Below are 19,949 nucleotides of genomic sequence, written 5' to 3' on the forward strand. Positions count from 1 at the left end.
TATCAACAATAGAGCGTTCAGGTACACAGTAAGACTGGTCCTTGTGGACCAACAGCCCCAGATATTCTTTCAACCTGTTTGAGAGAAACTTAGAGATACATTGGCTTACAAAAGTATTCACACCCCTTGGTGTTTTTCCTATTTTGTTCATTACAACCTGTTATTTAAATAGATTTTTATTTGGATTTCATGTAATGGACATACACAAAATAGTCCAAATTGGTGAAGTGAAATGAAAAAAAACATTTCAAACGTAAAAGTGGTGCATTCATATTTATTCAGCTCCTTTGCTAGGAAGCCCCTAAATAAGATTTGGTGCAACCAATTACCTGCAGAAGTCACATAATTAGTTAAATAAAGTCCACATGTGTGCAATCTAAGTATCACATGATCTGTCACATGATCTCAGTATATATACACCTGTTCGGAAAGGCCCCAGAGTCTGCAACACCGCTAAGCAAGCGGCACTATGAAGACAAAGGAGCTCTCCAAAAAGATCCGGGACAAAGTTGTGGAGAAGTACAGATCAGAGTTGTGTTATAAAAAATATCTAAAACTTTGAACATCCCATGGAGCATCATTAAATCCATTATTAAAAAATAGAAAGAATATTGCACCACAACAAACCTGCCAAGAGAGGGCCGCCCACCAAAACTCATGGACCATGCAAGGAGGGCATTAATCAGAGAGGCAACAAAGAGACCAAAGATAACCCTGAAGGAGCTGCAAAGCTTCACAGCAAGATTGGAGTATCTGTCCATAGGACCACTTTAAATTATGCAAGGGGGCAGTATTTTCATGTCCGGATGAAAAGCGTGCCAAAGTATACTGCCTGTTACTCATGCCCAGAAGCTAGAATATGCATATAATTAGTAGATTTGGATAGAAAACACTCTAAAATGTCCAGAACTGTTAAAATAATGTCTGTGGGTATAACAGATATCATATGACAGGTATAAACCTGAGACAAATCCAACCAGGAAGTGGGAGATCTGAGGTTTGTAGTTTTTCAAGTGATTGCCTATCCAATATACAGTGTAAAAGGGGTAAGATTGCTTTTCTACGGCACTTCCTACGGCTTCCACTAGATGTCAACAGTCTTTAGAACGTTGTTTCAGGCTTCTACTATGAAAGGGGAGCGAATAAGAGCTGTTTGAACCAGTGGTCATACAGAAAGCCTTGAGTTTAGTCATGCGCGCTGCCGTGAGCACGAGCTCCATTCCATTTCCTTTCTAACGACAAAGGAATTGTCCAGTTGGAATATTATTGAGGATTTATGATAAAAACATCATAAAGATTGATTATATACATCGTTTGACATGTTTCTACGAACTGTAACGGAACTTTTTGGACTTTTCGTCTGGACTTAGTGCCCGCTCCTAGTGCATTTGGATTACTGGACTAAATGTGCAAACAAAAAGGAGGTATTTGGACATAAATGATGGACTTTAACGAACAAAACAAACATTTATTGTGGAACTGGGATTCCTGGGAGTGCATTCCGATGAAGATCATCAAAGGTAAGTGAATATTTATAATGCTATTTCTGACTTTTGTTTACTCCACAACATGGCAGGTATCTGTATGGTGGCTGAGCGCTGTACTCAGATTATTGCATGGTGTGCTTTTGCAGTAAAGCTTTTTTGAAATCTGACACAGCAGTTGCATTAAGGAGAAGTATATCTTTAATTCTATGCATAACACTTGTATCTTTCGTCAACATTTTATGATGAGTATTCCTGGAAATTGATGTAGCTCTCTGCAAAATCACCGGATGTTTTGGAGGCAAAACATTACTGAACATAACGCACCAATGTAAACAGATTTTTTATATAAATATTTTGATATAAATATAAACTTTATCGAACAAAACATACATGTATTGTGTAACATGAAGTCCTATGAGTGCCATCTGATGAAGATCATCAAAGGTTAGTGATTCATTTTATCTCTATCTTTGCTTTTTGTGACTCCTCTCTTTGGCTAGAAAATGGCTGTGTTTTTGTGACTAGGCGCTGACCTAACATAATCGCATGGTATGCTTTCGTCGTAAAGCCTTTTTGAAATCGGACACTGTGGTGGGATTAACAACAAGTTTATCTTTAAAATGGTGTATAATACTTGTATGTTTGAGGAATTCAAAATATGAGATAATGAATGAAATAATTAATAATTATTTCTGTTGTTTGAATTTGACGCCCTGCACTTTCACTGGCTGTTGTCAAATCGATCCCGGTAACGGGATCTGAGCCATAAGAAGTTTTAAGCCGTACACTCCACAGAACTGGGCTTTATGGAAGACTGGCCAAAAAAAAGCCATTGCTTAAAAAAAAGTAGGCCAACACATTTGGTGTTTGCCATAAGACATGTGGGAGACTTCCCAAACATATGGAAGAAGGAGTACTCTGGTCAGATGAGACTAAAATGTAGCTTTTTGGCCATCAAGGAAAACGCTATGTCTGGTGCAAACCCAACACCTCACATGACCCTGAGAACACCATCCCCACAGTGAATCATTGTGTTGGCAGCATCATGCTGTGGGGATGTGTTTCATTGGCAGGGACTGGGAAACTGGTCAGAATTGAAGTAATGAAGGATTTGCGCTAAATACTGGGATTTATTTTAGGGAAACCTGTCTCAGTCTTCCAGAGATTTGAGACTGGGATGAAGGTTCACATTCCAGCAGGACAATGAACCTAAACCTACTGCTAAAGCAACACTTGAGTGGTTTAAGGGGAAACATTTAAATGTCTTGGAATGGCCTAGTCAAAGCCCAGACCTCAATCCAATTGAGAATCTGTGGTATGACTTAAAGATTGCTGTACACCAGCGGAACCCAACAACTTGAAGGAGCTGGAGCCGTTTTGCCTTGAAGAATGGGCAAAAATCCCAGTGGCTAGATGTGCCAAGCTTATAGAGACATACCCCAAGAGACTTGCAGCTGTAATTGCTGCAAAAGGTGGCTCTACAAAGTATTGACTTTGGGGGGGTGAATAGTTATGCACGCTCAAGATTTCAATTTTTTGGTCTTATTTCTTGCTTGTTTCACAATTATTATTTTATTCCATTTTCAAAGTGGTAGGCATGTTGTGAAAATAAAATGTTACAAACCCCCCATTTTTCGCAACAATGAAAGCACAGCACGTTGAGAGAACCCTCATAAAAGGATTCACATACCACTTCATAAAATCCCGCCCAATAGACCCCAAAAGTGCTTATAGAAATCAGATGGTTAACCATCGATGCCAGGGGCTTGGCCTGATGAGAGCTGCATAACTGCAGTGGACAGCTCCTGCAGAGTAATGTCAGAGTCCAAAGCAGCTCTCTGCTCAGGTGTCAATTGAGGAAGGCCATGTAACAACTGTTCACCACACAGAGGATCACAATCTTCCGCCTTATAGAGGGAAGAGTAGAAATGTTGGCGCATCTCACCGTCATCCGTGGTCATCTTCCCACTAGGGAACGAAGGCAGACCATCTTTTGCGTTGTAATGTCGACTGCCCAAGTTTTTTTTTTAAAGTGCTAGGAGCATCCATATCCATGTGGGTAGCAAGGATAGGCAGCCTTCACTCTTTCATGTAAAAACAACCCCAGTTCATGTCTCTTGTCCTGTAAGTTCATAACTAGTCCGGGATCATTCTGCATGAGCAACTTCAACTCAATAGATTTGATGTCCTGCTCAAGGGCCCTGATAGTCTCTTGAATTTCAATACTAGACAGAGCACTATGCTGATGAAAAAACATACGTATTTGGGCCTTTCTAACCTCCCATCATTGTCTCAAGGACTCAAAATTCCATTTAATAACTCTCCATTTTACACAAAACATCAAAAACTTTTCACAAAGCGGAAATAAAATGGCAGATAATAGGAATAACATTTTCCACAGAAATATGAAATAACATCATAAATTGTTCTTACTTTTGCTGAGCTTCCATCAGAATCTTGTACAAGGAGTCCTTTGTCCAGAATAAATCGTTGTTTGGTTTAAGAATGTCCTTCCCTCCTTTCGAATTCGCTCCACAAGGCTAGCCAATGCTGATGACGTTCCCAATTTCTCTCGACGCAGAGAACGGAAAACTCCAAAAGTCCCATTAAACTTTGAATAAACTGATGAAACTCGGTTGAAAAAACCTACTTTATGATGTTTTTCTAATATGTATCAAATAAAAACAAAGCCGGAGATATTAGCCGTGTATACCGAACGCTTATCATAAGACAACATGGAGGTACTTCCTGCGCCTAGGTAGAGAAAGGAAATTCTGGACACGTCATTCCAAGAGCTCTTGTTCGACCTCAGATCAAGCTAAACACCCCATTCCACCTTCCACTGCCTGTTGACATCTAGTGGAAGGCGTATGCAGTGCATGCAAATCCATAAATATAAGGCAATTGAATAGGCAGGCCCTGGAACAGAGCATCGTTTTCAGATTTTTCACTTCCTGTCTGGAAGTTTGCTGCAAAATGAGTTCTGTTTTACTCACAGATATAATTCAAACAGTTTTAGAAACTTGAGAGTGTTTTCTATCTATGTGTGTCATCCGCATAGCAGTGATAGTTAAAATTAGGTTTTGGAATGACATACCCAAAAGGAAAAATATATAGTGAAAACAATAGTGGTCCTAAAACGGAACCTTGAGGAACACCGAAATTTACAGTTGATTTGTCAGAGGACAAACCATTCACAGAGACAAACGACAGATAAGATCTAAACCAGGCCAGAACTTGTCCGTGTAGACCAATTTGGGTTTCCAATCTCTCCAAAAGAATGTGGTGATCGATGGTATCAAAGGCAGCACTAAGGTCTAGGAGCACGAGGACAGATGCAGAGCCTCGGTGTGACGCCATTAAAAGGTAATTTAACACCTTCACAAATGCAGTCTCAGTGCTATGATGGGGTCTAAAACCAGACTGAAGCATTTTGTATACATTGTTTGTCTTCAGGAAGGCAGTGAGTTGCCTTTTTCTAAAATGTTTGAGAGGAATGGAAGATTCGAGATAGGCCGATAGTTTTTTAAATTTTCTGGGTCAAGGTTTGGCTTTTTCAAGAGAGGCTTTATTACTGCCACTTTTAGTGAGTTTGGTACACATCCGGTGGATAGAGAGCCGTTTATTATGTTAAACATAGAAGGGCCAAGCACAGGAAGCAGCTCTTTCAGTAGTTTAGTGGGAATAGGGTCCAGTATGCAGCTTGAAGTTTTAGATGCCATGATTATTTTCATCATTGTGTCAAGAGATATAGTACTAAAACACTTAAGTGTCTCTCTTGATCCTAGGTCCTGGCAGAGTTGTGCAGACTCAGGACAACTGAGCTTTGGAGGAATACGCAGATTTAAAGAGGAGTCCGTAATTTGCTTTCTAATGATCATGATCTTTTCCTCAAAGAAGTTAATAAATGTATTACTGCTGAAGTGAAAGCCATCCTCACTTGAGGAATGCTGCTTTTTAGTTAGCTTGGTCCAAACATACTAAGACAATCGTGAAGAGGGCACAACAAAACCTTTTCCCCCTCAGGAGACTGAAAAAATCCTGACGGTTGCATTACCGCCTGGTATGGCAACTGCTCGGCATCTGACCGTAAGGCGCTACAGAGGGTAATGCGTACGGCCCAGTACATCACATCATGGGGCCAAGCTTCCTTCTATCTAGGACGTATATAATAGGCGGTGTCAGGGGAAAGCCCAGAAAATTTTCAGAGACTCCAGTCACCCAAGTTATAGACTGTTTTCTTTGCTACCGCACGGCAAGCGGTACCGGAGCACCAAGTCTTGGACCAAAAGGCTCCTCAACACCTTCTACCTCCAAGCCATTAGACTGCTGATCAATTCATAAAAATTGGAAAACCACTCACATCAAAACAATCCCACTTCCTGGATGGATTTTCCTCGGGTTTTCGCATGCCATATCAGTTCTGTTATACGCACAGACATTATTTTAAAAGTTTTAGAAACCTCAGAGTATTTTCCATTCAATTTTACCAAGTATACGCATATCCTAGCTTCTGGACCTGAGTAACAGGACAGTTTACTTTGGGAACGTCATTCATCCGAATTTCCGAATACTGGCCCGTCACTAAAAAGATAACCTGTTTCAGAGCAGGGTGTTTGCAACCCAACGGGCCAATTTTTATTGAGCTTTCAAACTTCCCAAACTGCAATAACTCGTGCTTCAATAGTGCATTGGGAATTAAATGTTGGTACAGTTGAAGTCAGAAGTTTACATACACCTTAGCCAAATACATTTCAACTCATTTTTCACAATTCCTGACATTTAATCCGAGTAGAAATTCCCTGTCTTAGGTCAGTTAGGATCACCAATTTATTTAAGAATGTGTAATGTCAGAATAATAGTGGAGAGAATTATTTATTTCAGCTTTTATTTCTTTCGTCACATTCCCAGTGGGTCAGAAGTGTACATAAACTAAATTTGTATTTGGTATCATTGCCTTTAAATTGTTTAACTTGGGTGAAATGTTTCGGGAAGCCTTCCACAAGCTTTCCACAATAAGTTGCGTGAATTTTGGCGCATTTCTCCTGACAGAGCTGGTGTAACTGAATCAGGTTTGTAGGCCTCCTTGCTCGCACACGATTTTTCAGTTCTCCCCACACATTTTCTGTAGGATTGAGGTCAGGACTTTGTGATGCCCACTCCAATACCTTGACTTTGCTGTCCTTAAGCCATTTTACCACAACTTTGGAAGTCTGCTTGGGGTCATTGTCCATCTGGAAGACCCATTTGCGACCAAGCTTTAACTTCCTGACTGATGTCTTGAGATGTTGCTTCAATATATCCACATAATTTTTTTCCTCATGGTGCCATCTATTTTGTGAAGTGCACCAGTTCCTCCTACAGCAAAGCACCCTCACAACATGATGCTGCCGCCCTCGTGCCTCATGGTTGGGATGGTGTTCTTCGGCTTGCAAGCTTCCCCCTTTTTCCTCCAAATATAACTATGGTCATTATGGCCAAACAGTTCAAATTTTGTTTCATCAGGCCAGAGGACATTTCTCCAAAAAGTACGATCTTTGTCCCCATGTGCAGTTGCAAACCATAGTCTGGCTTTTTTATGGCGGTTTTGTGGCTTCTTCCTTACTGAGCGGCCTTTCAGGCTATTGCGATATAGGACTCGTTTTACTGTGGATACAGATACTTTTGTACCTGTTTCCTCTTGGCTGATTTCTTTGGATTTTTCCATGATGTCAAGCAGAGGCACTGAGTTTGAAGGTAGGCCTTGAAATACTTCCACAGGTGTCACGATCGTCGTAACGTGAAAGAGAAGAGGAGCGTGAAGTGAATACATAATCTATTTATTTAAGCGACGTACTGAAGAACACTTAAACAAAACTACAAAACAACAAACCGACGTGAAGCTATACAAAACAAATAAGTGCAGACACTGGCAACTTACACATAGACATAGACAATCACCCACAAATTACCTAATGACTATGGCTGCCTAAATATGGCTCCCAATCAGAGACAACGATAGACAGCTGTCTCTAGTTGAGAACCAATCTAGGCAACCATAGACAATTAATCCCCTAGACTAGACACTGCCCCATAAACATACAAAAACCCCTAGACAATACAAAACACATACATCCCCCATGTCACACCCTGACCTAACTAAAATAATTAAGAAAACAAAGATAACTAAGGCCAGGGCGTGACAGTACCCCCCCCCCCCCCCCCCATGTGCAGACTCTGGCCGCAAAACGTGACTTAGAAGGGGAGGGTCCGGGTGGGCCTTCTTACGGTGGCGGCTCGGGTGCGGGACGTGGCCCCCACTCCACCATAGTCAATATCCGCTTTGGCGGCGCCTCTGGAGCGAGGACCCTTACAGCGAGTCCCGGACTGAAAACTATCCTAGAGGGCGCCACTGGACGGAGGGGCAGCTCCGGACTGAGGGGCAGCTCCGGACTGAGGGGCAGCTCCGGACTGAGGGGCAGCTCCGGACTGAGGGGCAGCTCCGGACTGAAGGGCAACTCCGGACTGAGGGGACTGAGGGGCAGCTCCGGACTGAGGGGCAGCTCCGGACTGAGGGGCAGCTCCGGACTGAGGGGCAGCTCCGGACTGAGGGGACTGAGGGGCAGCTCCGGACTTTAAAAATCAGAAATTATGGCTGGATTCACAAGATGTGTATCTTTCATCTGGTGTCTGAACTTGTGATTTAATGATATTTAGATGCTAGTATTTACTTGTGACGCTATGCTAGGCTATGCTAGTCAGCTTTTTTACTGATGGGGGTGCTCCCGGATCCGGGATTGTGACCAAGTAGAAGTTTTAACAAGTCCAATACAGCAAATGAAAGGTAAACATCTTGTGAATCCAGTCAACATGTCCGATTTTTAAAATGTTTTACAGCGCGTATATTTATATTACAAAAAACACCACGTATATTTATGTTAGCTCACCACCAAATACAAAAAAGCACAGACATTTTTTCACAGCACAGGTAGCTTGCACATAACCAACCAAACTAACCAAGAACCCACCAAACTAACCAAGAAAAAACTTCATCAGATGGCAGTCTTATAACATGTTATACAATAAATCTATGTTTTGTTCGAAAAATTTGCATATTTGAGGTATAAATCAGTTTTACATTGCAGCTACCATCACAGCTACCATCAGAAATAGCACCGAAGCAGCCAGAGTAATTATGGAGACCAACGTGAAATACCTAAATACTCATCATAAAACATTTCTGAATAATACATGGTGTATAGGAAATGATAGATACACTAGTTCTTAATGCAATCGCCGTGTTAGAATTCTAAAAAATAAATTCATTACGACATGCAGCTTACGTTATACCGAGAGAGCGCCCAAAATCTGGGCGCAAACTAATAGTTAACATGTTCGACAGATATATGAAATAACATCATAAATGGGTCCTACTTTTGATGATCTTCCATCAGAATGTTGTACAAGTGGTCCTTTGTCGAGAACAATCGTTGTTTGATTTTAGATTGGCCTTTTTCCCTCTCGAATTAGCAAGCAAAACTAGCCAAGTGGCGCTAGGCTGTCCATCGTCACCAAACGCAGACAACGCAAGACGCCTAAACTCCTGAAAAAAATTCAATAATCGGATAAAACTATATTGAAAAAACATACTTTACGATGATATTATCACATTTATCAAATAAAATCAAAGCCGGAGATATTAGACGTCTATAGCGAATGCTTTTCAGAAGCCAATACTGAAGACCTTTATGCGCTTCCTGAACAAAGGAATGTCATGTCATTCCAAGCTCTCTCTTTTGACCATAGAAATACCTAGAAACCCCATTTGACCTCTCACAGCCTATTGACATCTAGTGGAAGGCGTATGAAGTGCATGTATAGTCATACATTTCAAGCAAATTGATAGGGGGGCCCTGGAACAGAGCCTCGATTTCAGATTTTTCACTTTCTGACAGGAAGTTTGCTGCAAAATGAGTTCTGTTTTACTCACAGATATAATTCAAACGGTTTTAGAAACTTGAGAGTGTTTTCTATCCAATAGTAATAATAATATGCATATTGTACGAGCAAGAATAGAGTACGAGGCCGTTTAAATTGGGCACGATTTTTCCCCAAAGTGAAAATAGCGCCCTCTATCCTCAACAGGATAACTAAGGCCAGGGCGTGACAACAGGTACACCTCCAATTGACTCAAATTATATCAATTAGCCTATCAGACGCTTCTAAGGCCATGATATCCTTTTCTGGAATTTTCCAAGCTGTTTAAAGGCACAGTCACTTTAGTGTATGTAAACTTTTGACCCACTGGATTTGTAATACAGTGAATTAAAAGTGAAATAATCTGTCTGTAAACAATTGTTGGAAAAATTACTTCTGTCATGCACTAAGTAGATGTCCTAACCGAATTGTCAAAACTATAGTTTGTTAACAAGAAATTTGCGGAGTGGTTGAACAATGACTCCAACCTAAGTGTATGTAAACTTTCCGAATTCAGCTGTACATTCGAAATTGTAAGCCTTGTTAAAGGAGTAAAATGCGGTATAACTTGAATAAACATACCTTCAAGAAGTATGCCATGCTTAACCATCCGATCAACAAGATGCTCTCCTTTAAGAAAAAACACCACCGCTTTATTCATCTGCAACGCATATGCAAAATCTTCATACCCTACCTTCACTCCTACGGTGACCAGAAAATCCTGCATAGTGACAGTAGCTTCAGTAACACACCTAAAGCCATGCCGAAGTGAAAAGGACTGCGTCCCCATGTGGGTTGTAATCCCCACCAAAACCAGGTTAATTTCAACAAGAAATACAATATACCTAATTCTATCACAAAAAAATCATGCTCCAGACACCACTTGCACTCGCTCATTCGATTCCCATCATGCACCAACACTCCCAGCATGCAGAGAGAGAGAAAGAAAGGGACAGAGAGAAGGCAAAACAGACATGATAGAAAGAAGAAAAGAGAGGTTTTGCACTCGGACCAGATTGTCCACAGGAAACAAGAAACAAAAGTTTCAACCCCCTGAACAAAGTTCTTTCTTCCCTTCTCTGTCCTCCTCTAGATGAAATAGTGAGTTGTGACAGTTACCAGAGGAGAGCCAGGGAGGGGATTCAGGTTGTCATGTCGGCCACACACAGGCACTCTGCTCCCGGGCAGGTTAGCACAGTGCAGTGGGCTGGCTGGAGCTGTGGGTCTGGAAGAGTTTTAATCTAATAGACGCAGGGGAGAGAAAAAGTATAATTTAAGATGTGTTTCATCGTGTGTGATACAGCAGGAGAAGTGAGTGTCAAGAATAAAAGAGGGAGGGGGTAGACTGAAAGAAAAGAGACAGAGAGAGAAAGAAAGAAAGAAAGAAAGAAAGAAAGAAAGAAAGAAAGAAAGAAAGAAAGAAAGAAAGAGAAAATGAGTCACAGAGAGAGAGAAATGACTTGGACAGACACACAGGGAGAACAGGGGGATGATTTGAAAGGGGATACAACAGAAGTGTGTCTGTGAGATTGAGCGCAAGGATCTCTTTTACACTCAGGTCTGATTTCACCACACTGGCAGTAGATAACCACCGCTCCAGAAAAACACAGTCATAGAGGGAGAACATACCATAACCAGACCCTCACCACCATGGATTAGAACCTGGTCCTAATGATGGTATACATCAATGTTTTTATTAGGTTTTGTTCATACCAATTATTAGATACTTTTCATGTGATTCAATCCCTAACAATCCCACCTCTTCAGCTCGGGACATTAGCGAGGATATTTATATTACCTAGAATACGCTGAACCTTAAGGCTGCTTTTGACCTGGTGGTGCTCTTGTAGTTGGCAGGTCAAATTATGGCTTCTAGCTGATAGTTCTATATTTGTACCAGAGCCTACAGGGTAATATGTCCAGTGGCTTGGCGAGTGAAGTGTATAGGTCAGGGGTCTGTCCAGCCAATCTGGAGGGCCTAGATATCCATCCTCATCCATCACCAATTCACCCACACAGATTAGGGATTCATAGGCACCAGCATTGAAATGGAACATGTGCGCGCAAACACATACAGCCATATTCCAAAATCATGGGCAATACTATGCAGTTGGTCCCCGCTTTGCTGCTATAACAGCCTCAACACTTCTGGGAATGATTTACACTAGATGTTGGAACATTGCTGCGGGGATGCTTCCATTCAGCCACAAGAACATCAGTGAGGTCAGGCACTAATGTTGGAAGGTTAGGCCTGGCTCTCAGTCTGCGTTCCAATTTATCCCAAAGGTGTTCGATGGGGTTTAGGTCAGGGCTTTGTGCAGGCCAGAGCCCTGCGCTTTATGCAAGGGGCATTGTCATGCTGTAACAGTAAAGGGCCTTTCCCAAACTGTTGCCAAAAAGATGAAAGCACAGAATCACCTGTCGGACTGCCAGATGGAGAAGCTTGATTCATCACTCCAGAGAATGCATTTCCACTGCTCCAGAGTCCAATGGCAGCAAGCTTTACACCACTCCAGCTGACGCTTGGCATTGCGCATGGTGATCTTAGGCTTGTGTGCGGATGCTCGGCCATGGAAACCCATTTCATGAAGCTTCAGACGAACAGTTAATGTGCTGACGTTGCTTCCAGAGGAAGTTTGGAACTCGGTAGTGAGTTTTGGAACCGAGGACAGACGGTTTTTACACGCTACGCGCTTCAGCACTCGGTGGTCCAGTTCTGTGAGCTTGTGTGGCCTACCACTTTGCGAATGAGCGCCTGTTGCTCCTAGATGTTTCCACTTCACAATAACAACACTAAAAGTTGACAGGGGAAGATCTAGCAGGGAAGAAATTTAACGAACTGACATGTTCGAAACGGTAGCATCCCATGACACTGCCACGTTGAAAGTCACTGACCTCTTCAGTACGGGCCATTCTACTGCCAATGTTTGTCTATGGAGATTGCATGGCTGTGTGCTCTAATTTATACACCTGTCAGCAATGGGTATGGCTGAAATAGCCAAATCCACTCATTTTAAGGGGTCTCCAGATATGAGCGAACGCACACACACACACACACCTGTCACCATCTCTCTCATCCAGTAACTCTGAGGAGACTTTTGCTTCATGAAAATGAATCACCGGCATCAAAGCTGTCATCCCAGCCCCATATCTCTTAATTTACTCTCCTGTCTAACAGGAGAGCATGCACACACACACACACACACACACACACACACACACACACACACACACACACACACACACACACACACACACACACACACACACACACACACACACACACACACACACACACACACACACACACACACACATCAGTAAGGCGCAAGCTCCCTAGAGTCACAGCGGTACAGAACCCTACACACACACATGCACAAGAACATAGTCACAGTGAAACAGAATGAAAACAACAGAAACAGCGAGGGAAAGAGAGGGAGTAATGGGGACAGAGAAACAGATGGAAGCAATGGAGAGGGAGAGTAGGGGATAGAAAGAGAGGGAGAGAGAGATAGAGAGAGTAGTCCAGAGAGAACAATAGTGATAGAATACTGCAGTGTGACAGGTACTGCAGCAGTGGCAGGAGAAGTACACACAAACACAAAAGCACACACACGCACGTCTCTCTGACTTGTTCCCCCTAGCAACGCGATATGTGAAAAATAACCAAACACTAATTAGGCTATTTTAAGGAATCAATTATTCTTTACATTTGGCACACACTGTTGCTGTACTAATTTGCAACTCTATCTAAACTTAAGTAAACTAACAGATGTGTTCCAATACACACTCTTGTTTGTGTCTGACTCACTGTTAACCTGTCTAGGATCAGCGTAGCGCTAGCGGCACACCCCCCCCCCCCCCCACTGAAAAACCAGTGCCGCGAAATTCAAAAAAAATATTTTTTTAAAATATTTAACTTTCACACATTAAAGTCCAATACAGCTAATGAAAGACACAGATCTTGTGAATCCAGTCAACATTTCCGATTTTTAAAATGTTTTACAGGGAAGACACAATATGTAAAGATGTACATCTATTACCTAAAAACACATTAGCATAATCCACCATCTTTTATTTGTCCACCAACACCAGTAGCCATCACCAATTCGGCTAAACTAAGATATTTATAGCCCCTAACCAACAAAAAAACTCATTAGATGACAGTCTGATAACATATTTATGGTATGGGATAGGTTTTGTTAGAAAAGAGTGCATATTTCAGGTAGATGGCATAGTTTACAATTGCACCCACCGTCACAAATGGACTAGAATAATTACAATGAGCAACGTGTTTACCTAACTACTAATCATCAAACATTTCGTAAAAATACACAGCATACACGAATCGAAAGACACAGATCCTGTGAATACAGAAAATATTTCAGATTTTCTAAGTGTCTTACAGCGAAAACACAATAAATCGTTATATTAGCTTAGCACATAGCAATTAGCAGCCCAGCATTGATTCTAGCCAAAGTGAGCGATAAAAGTCAACATCGCCAAAAGATATTAATTTTTTCACTAACCTTCTCAGAATTCTTCCGATGACACTCCTGTAACATCACATTACAACATGCATATACAGTTTGATCGAAAATGTTTATATTTAGCCACCAAAATCATGGTTAGACAATGTGAAATGTAGACAAGCTGGTAAAGAAAAAGTCCTTGCGCCACTTAGACAGTGATCTACTCTTATACATAAATACTCATAAACGTGACTAAAAAATATAGGGTGGACAGGGATTGATAGACAATTTAATTCTTAATACAATTGCGTTATTACATTTTTTAATTTATCCTTACTTTTCAATACAGTTTGCGCCAAGCGAAGCTACGTCAAAAAACATGGCGTCCTAAGCCACTAAAATGTTTCGACAGAAACACGATTTATCATAATAAAAATGTCCTACCTTGAGCTGTTCTTCCATCAGTATCTTGGGCAAAGGATCCTTTCTTGGGAGAAATCGTCTTTTGGTGGAAAGCTGTCCTCTTGCCATGTGGAAATGTCAACTGCGTTCGGGATGAACTGAAAAGCGTGCCCAACTTTTCACATCGTTGCAAAAATAAATGTCCCAAAATCGCACTAAACGGATATAAATTGCTATAAAACGCTTTAAATTAACTACTTTATGATGTTTTTAACTCCTATAACGAGTGAAAAGATGACCGGAGAAATATAACAGGCTAAACTAACGCTTGGAACAGGTGCGCGCCGGTGTCCTCTAGGCTCATGACGCAGCTCCCAAAGAATGACTAGCTTCAGGGTTTTTTCATTTGTAGGGCCTGTGAACGCGCAATCGACCCCGTTGGAATCGTCATCACGTAAAGGCATCCAGGGGAAGACGTAAGAAGTGTCCGTATAGTCATAGCAACGACAGTGCCCTTTTAACTGACTTCAGAAGAGTGGCCAACATTTCTCAAATCTGACTCCATGTCAGGGAAATTGCTGTAGAATGGGCTCTGTTCCACTTAGAGACAAAATTTCAACTCCTATAGAAACTATAGACTGTTTTCTATCCAATAATAATAATAATATGCATATTGTACGATCAAGGATTTTGTGGGAAGCCGTTTAAAAAATTAGCCAAATTAGCATAAATAGTCTAAACAGCGCCCCCATCCCCAACAGGTTAACAGCCGCCTATAGATTAATACAATATATCCATTTAATCTAGAGTGGTTCTTCCTTTAAAAGTTTTGAGGTTATTCCGTGATGGTTTGTGGTAGATGGTGGCAGATTGTGGTAAATTGCGTCATTCTGGCAACAATGGCTGACACTTAAATAACGTGCCATAGAATTCTGCGTACGTCACAACTTTTAAAGGAAGAATGTGGTGGTTAATTTCTGTATTACCAAATGAGGAGAGAGACAAATTTCACACACGAGTCAGAGTTATACTTAAACTACATCTTTAATAATAAGAGCTTTGTAATAGCAATTACTTTCAATGATGCAGCATTTCTAATGAACCATTGAAAGTGACAACACAAAAGTACAAAGATCTGTTATAGCCAAGATACACCCCTCTCAACCTACATGACGAACAACAGATACATAGAATGGTCACAAGGTTAAGATTTGTATGAAAGATATCTATAATACATAGCAGACAGCAACTGCTGTGTCAACAGTTTTCATTGTATAGACCAGTGTCTGGTCCTCCTATTTCAAACTGGAACTGTCTCACCCTGGTATGGTATAGCACAAAAACATTACCTCATGTTATCTGGAATGCTTTTTAGGTTTTATCACCCAAAGACATCGTAAATCTCCCCTGTCAGTGTTATCTCATATAGGCCCATCCTCAGTAGAACACACACACAATAGTTAACAGAACACTCTATTCTGTCAAATAAAACAAACATTATAATGAAATACAAGCATTATAACATAATCTTGCAATTTCCACGACATCTCCCCCATTTTGAGAGTCCTCTCAACTTAAAAGAAAATTACAACATTTAAGAACATTCATTCACATAGAAAATGCATATATCCTACATAAACCAAAAATCACAAAACAATAACTCATTGCATGGGGTTCCTGCACATGACCAGCTTCCACAACACTAACTCAGCCTCATTCCAAGAAACTCAGCACTGTCTCTTGTTTCAATCCCCAACACATTTTTCTAAGCACTCTAGCAATTTGTCTGGGAAGGTTATGATACACAGTCACCTGCACGAACACACGAAGAAAAACAAAAAATGCATACAGTTTATGAGATTCAAAGCCACATTTTCCATAGACAGTGAAAAGCACATATTTAATGCATAATGCAGTGCATGCAACAATGGAGTTTAATAAAATAAGCTTTAGTTATCTGTCACACTCCAATGGATCAGCATAGTATGTTGGATGACTAGTATGACTATTTCCACCCCAGAAACTAAAATTAGCATATCTTGTTGGACAAATCCAGGTAGTGACTTCTAGTTAAAGTAAAATCTATTCCCTTGGTGCCTAATGAACATGACCCAAGACAAGCATCATGATTCCAATATTTATAAGGCAATGCCTATAGATCAAATAGATTAGGATCATTTTCACTCTCCAGATCAGAGTTCACCCTCTCCATTCACCAGGACATGCTTATAATTGTGTCAACATCTTTAGTTCATAATAATCAAAACAATCAATCCCTAATACATTCATGGCTTCACTCATATAGATATTAACATACTCAACTCATATCAATCCTTCCGTTTTAAAAATCATTCAATTTCCAATTAAAATCGTAATTAGGACCCAATTAATTATCCAACCAAAATTTAAAAATGTCTTTACTCTGTGATTCAAAATGGTCCTATCACTCAAAGTAAAAAAACGAAATTTAACACACATCAACATTGGCAATCAACATTAGAGGAATGTACATTAAAATTAACATCCAGTATAATTATCCCATAATTATACTATTCATTTATTATCACGATTAAAATACAGATCAGTATCTCAATGCATTCTTAATCTAAATTACTATAATTTTACGTGGTGTAGACTTCTACAATCAACCTGATACCCCAAAAGTCAAACAATTTTTTGGGCACAGTTGACCAACCCCCTCCTTCAGGCACTGATTCTTCCTTTTTGTACTTCTTCAGATAGCTTTACAGTTCAAAGTGGATGGCCCATGATAATGTCCCAATTTCAATGTCTCACCTTTACCACCCATTATGTCTTGTCCATTCGTCAACCAGTATACCAGCCACATAGAGAAGTTTAGAACAGCCCTTTCCCCATGCTCACTCCACGTGGACTCCTCTCACACTCCTGAGAAAAACACGAGAGAAAAGCAGTTGATAGAGAACACATCTGATGCTGTACACCGATTTCTGTCTCGGCTCCTTTCTCTCGGTAGAAGTGGTCGACAGGGCCGTATTCAACGCCTTTGTCACTCTTCTTCAGCCAGTTAGAGGGGGTTTGAGGTACACAAAATGTTCAATTATCTCTTCCAAGCATTAAGATACCGTCTGATGTCACTTTTCATGGTAACCTCGAAAGACCAGATCAGAACAACAGTTTACTTCAGTTCATTAACTAAATGATTAAGTTTTACCAATTATTCTTAAATACAAATGTCTAAACATATGTCAAAGAGAATAACAACACATTCTATTGAAACTGTTCTTTCAAATTGGCGTATACTCCCCATCACACTGTCAACTTCCTCGCAGAGCCACAGGATCAGGTAGTTAGACCTATAACCCATCGGGAACAGAACAGAACAAACAACACAACAATACACTCCTTCACATATCACTCAAGGTGTGTAAACTTCACTCCAAAACCTGAAGAACTGAATCCAAAACCTCAAAGGACTGTATCCTCCCCCATTTTTAACACATAACTCTCCATGAGAGTAATGTATAAAACAACACTACTACTGATCAAAAGATAAAACAAAATGTCAAATAACCTAATCAAATTAAAATCACTACTCTGAAAAACTCCACAAAGAAAAATGATTTTACGCCCATATGGTCATAGGAAAATAGACTTAAAGCAGCCTACCCTTAGTCAAAGGCAATGCCCTCTACTTCTTCACATTAGTCCAAATTACAAATATGGCTAAGAACTACAAACTTCATCATAATTATAATCAAATTACCTTGAAATCAGTATTACAAATGACCTTAAATTCATTATCCAAATGGCTTTCCAATGAGGGTGATCAAACCACAATAGAAAATCATGATATAGGTCATACAAACCCTTCAAAGAAGTGTTTACTGTATTCGACAAATTCAAGTAAAATAGTCAACATATCCTATATGTTGTATCCCAGGTTCCCAGAACATTCCTTTTCAAAAGAATTCACGTGTTTAATAAAAACTCAGAAAATTAAAACTTCTAAAAATTCCATGTGTGTGCGTGCCCCTTTAAGATATCTTAGCACTAAGACAAATGTACAACTCACCAAACCCAAAGGAAATAGAACACATAAACAAACATAGTATTTTAAAACCACCAACAAATAGTCATAACAAATGTGTTGTGTGTGGGTATTTGCAAACCGTAAGGTAAAAACAAACAAAACCTTTCCAGGCCTTTTCAACCTGGTAGTTCACGGCCTCAATCTCACTCACTCTCCCCAAGATTATAGCCCCAGGAAACATTCCAAAGAGAGACAATGAAACACTCATTTTCCCAGAAAAAAAAACACAAAGCCTTGGTCAGCATTCATTATACTACACCGATTCAGAAACCCAAAAGTTAACTACAAACAAAACCTAATAATAATGATAACTCCACTGTACTCCCTCAAATCATTCATCATTAGTTTTAATCTACATCTATGTATATGTATGCTTAATAGAACATGCGCTACCGTTAGATACAATTATCCTGGTATCATTACTAGACCAATGTAATTATTTTTTCCTCTGTCGCAAATGTAGTACATTTCTCAGCATAAGGAATCAGCAATATTTTATCCCAGGTATTTAATAAAAATGTAGACGTGTTCTCCTATGTCTAAACATACATACTTTAGGTAACTTCCATCCATCCCGGAAGAAAGAATCCTTCTCAAACACATCAGATAATACAATGTTTAATTAAGTGAAATCAACACCTAAAATAAACAATAAACAGTAAACAGTAAACAAACCCATAACCCCTTTCCAGCAATCTAATCATTTCAAACTGTTACATATATTTTGTAAAAACAAACCTGTTGTTTAACAAATCTAAAACCTTTAAAAAGTTGGTTCTGTCTCATCAGCGTAAGAGTCAAAACGATTTTTTTTCCACACATAGCTACAATGTTGGCATGCCCCAAAGGTCAATAATGTTCAGCTCATACATTAATGATCGTCCTTCTGTCTGTACAGGGTCTGAAGTTCCAATGTATGCAGATGATACAGTGATAAATGCATGCAAATAACAAACAACAAGCTACACAAGAACTCACTACTGTAATGGTTCAGATGACAAAGATGTCTATGTATCAGGGGAAAAGCTCCAGGTGGTATCTGATGCCCTGAGACAGATGTCTATGTATCAGGGGAAAAGCTCCAGGTGGTATCTGATGCCCTGAGACAGATGTCTATGTATCAGGGGAAAAGCTCCAGGTGGTATCTGATGCCCCTGAGACAGATGTCTATGTATCAGGGGAAAAGCTCCAGGTTGGTATCTGATGCTACTGAGACAGATGTCTATGTATCAGGGGAAAAGCTCCAGGTGGTATCTGATGCCCTGAGACAGATGTCTATGTATCAGGGGAAAAGCTCCAGGTGGTATCTGATGCTACTGAGACAGATGTCTATGTATCAGGGGAAAAGCTCCAGGTGGTATCTGATGCCTCTGAGACAGATGTCTATGTATCAGGGGAAAAGCTCCAGGTGGTATCTGATGCCCCTGAGACAGATGTCTATGTATCAGGGGAAAAGCTCCAGGTGGTATCTGATGCTACTGAGACAGATGTCTATGTATCAGGGGAAAAGCTCCAGGTGGTATCTGATGCCCCTGAGACAGATGTCTATGTATCAGGGGA

This window comes from Salvelinus fontinalis, chromosome 21 (assembly GCF_029448725.1).
Source record: "Salvelinus fontinalis isolate EN_2023a chromosome 21, ASM2944872v1, whole genome shotgun sequence".
Classification (NCBI taxonomy): domain Eukaryota; kingdom Metazoa; phylum Chordata; class Actinopteri; order Salmoniformes; family Salmonidae; genus Salvelinus; species Salvelinus fontinalis.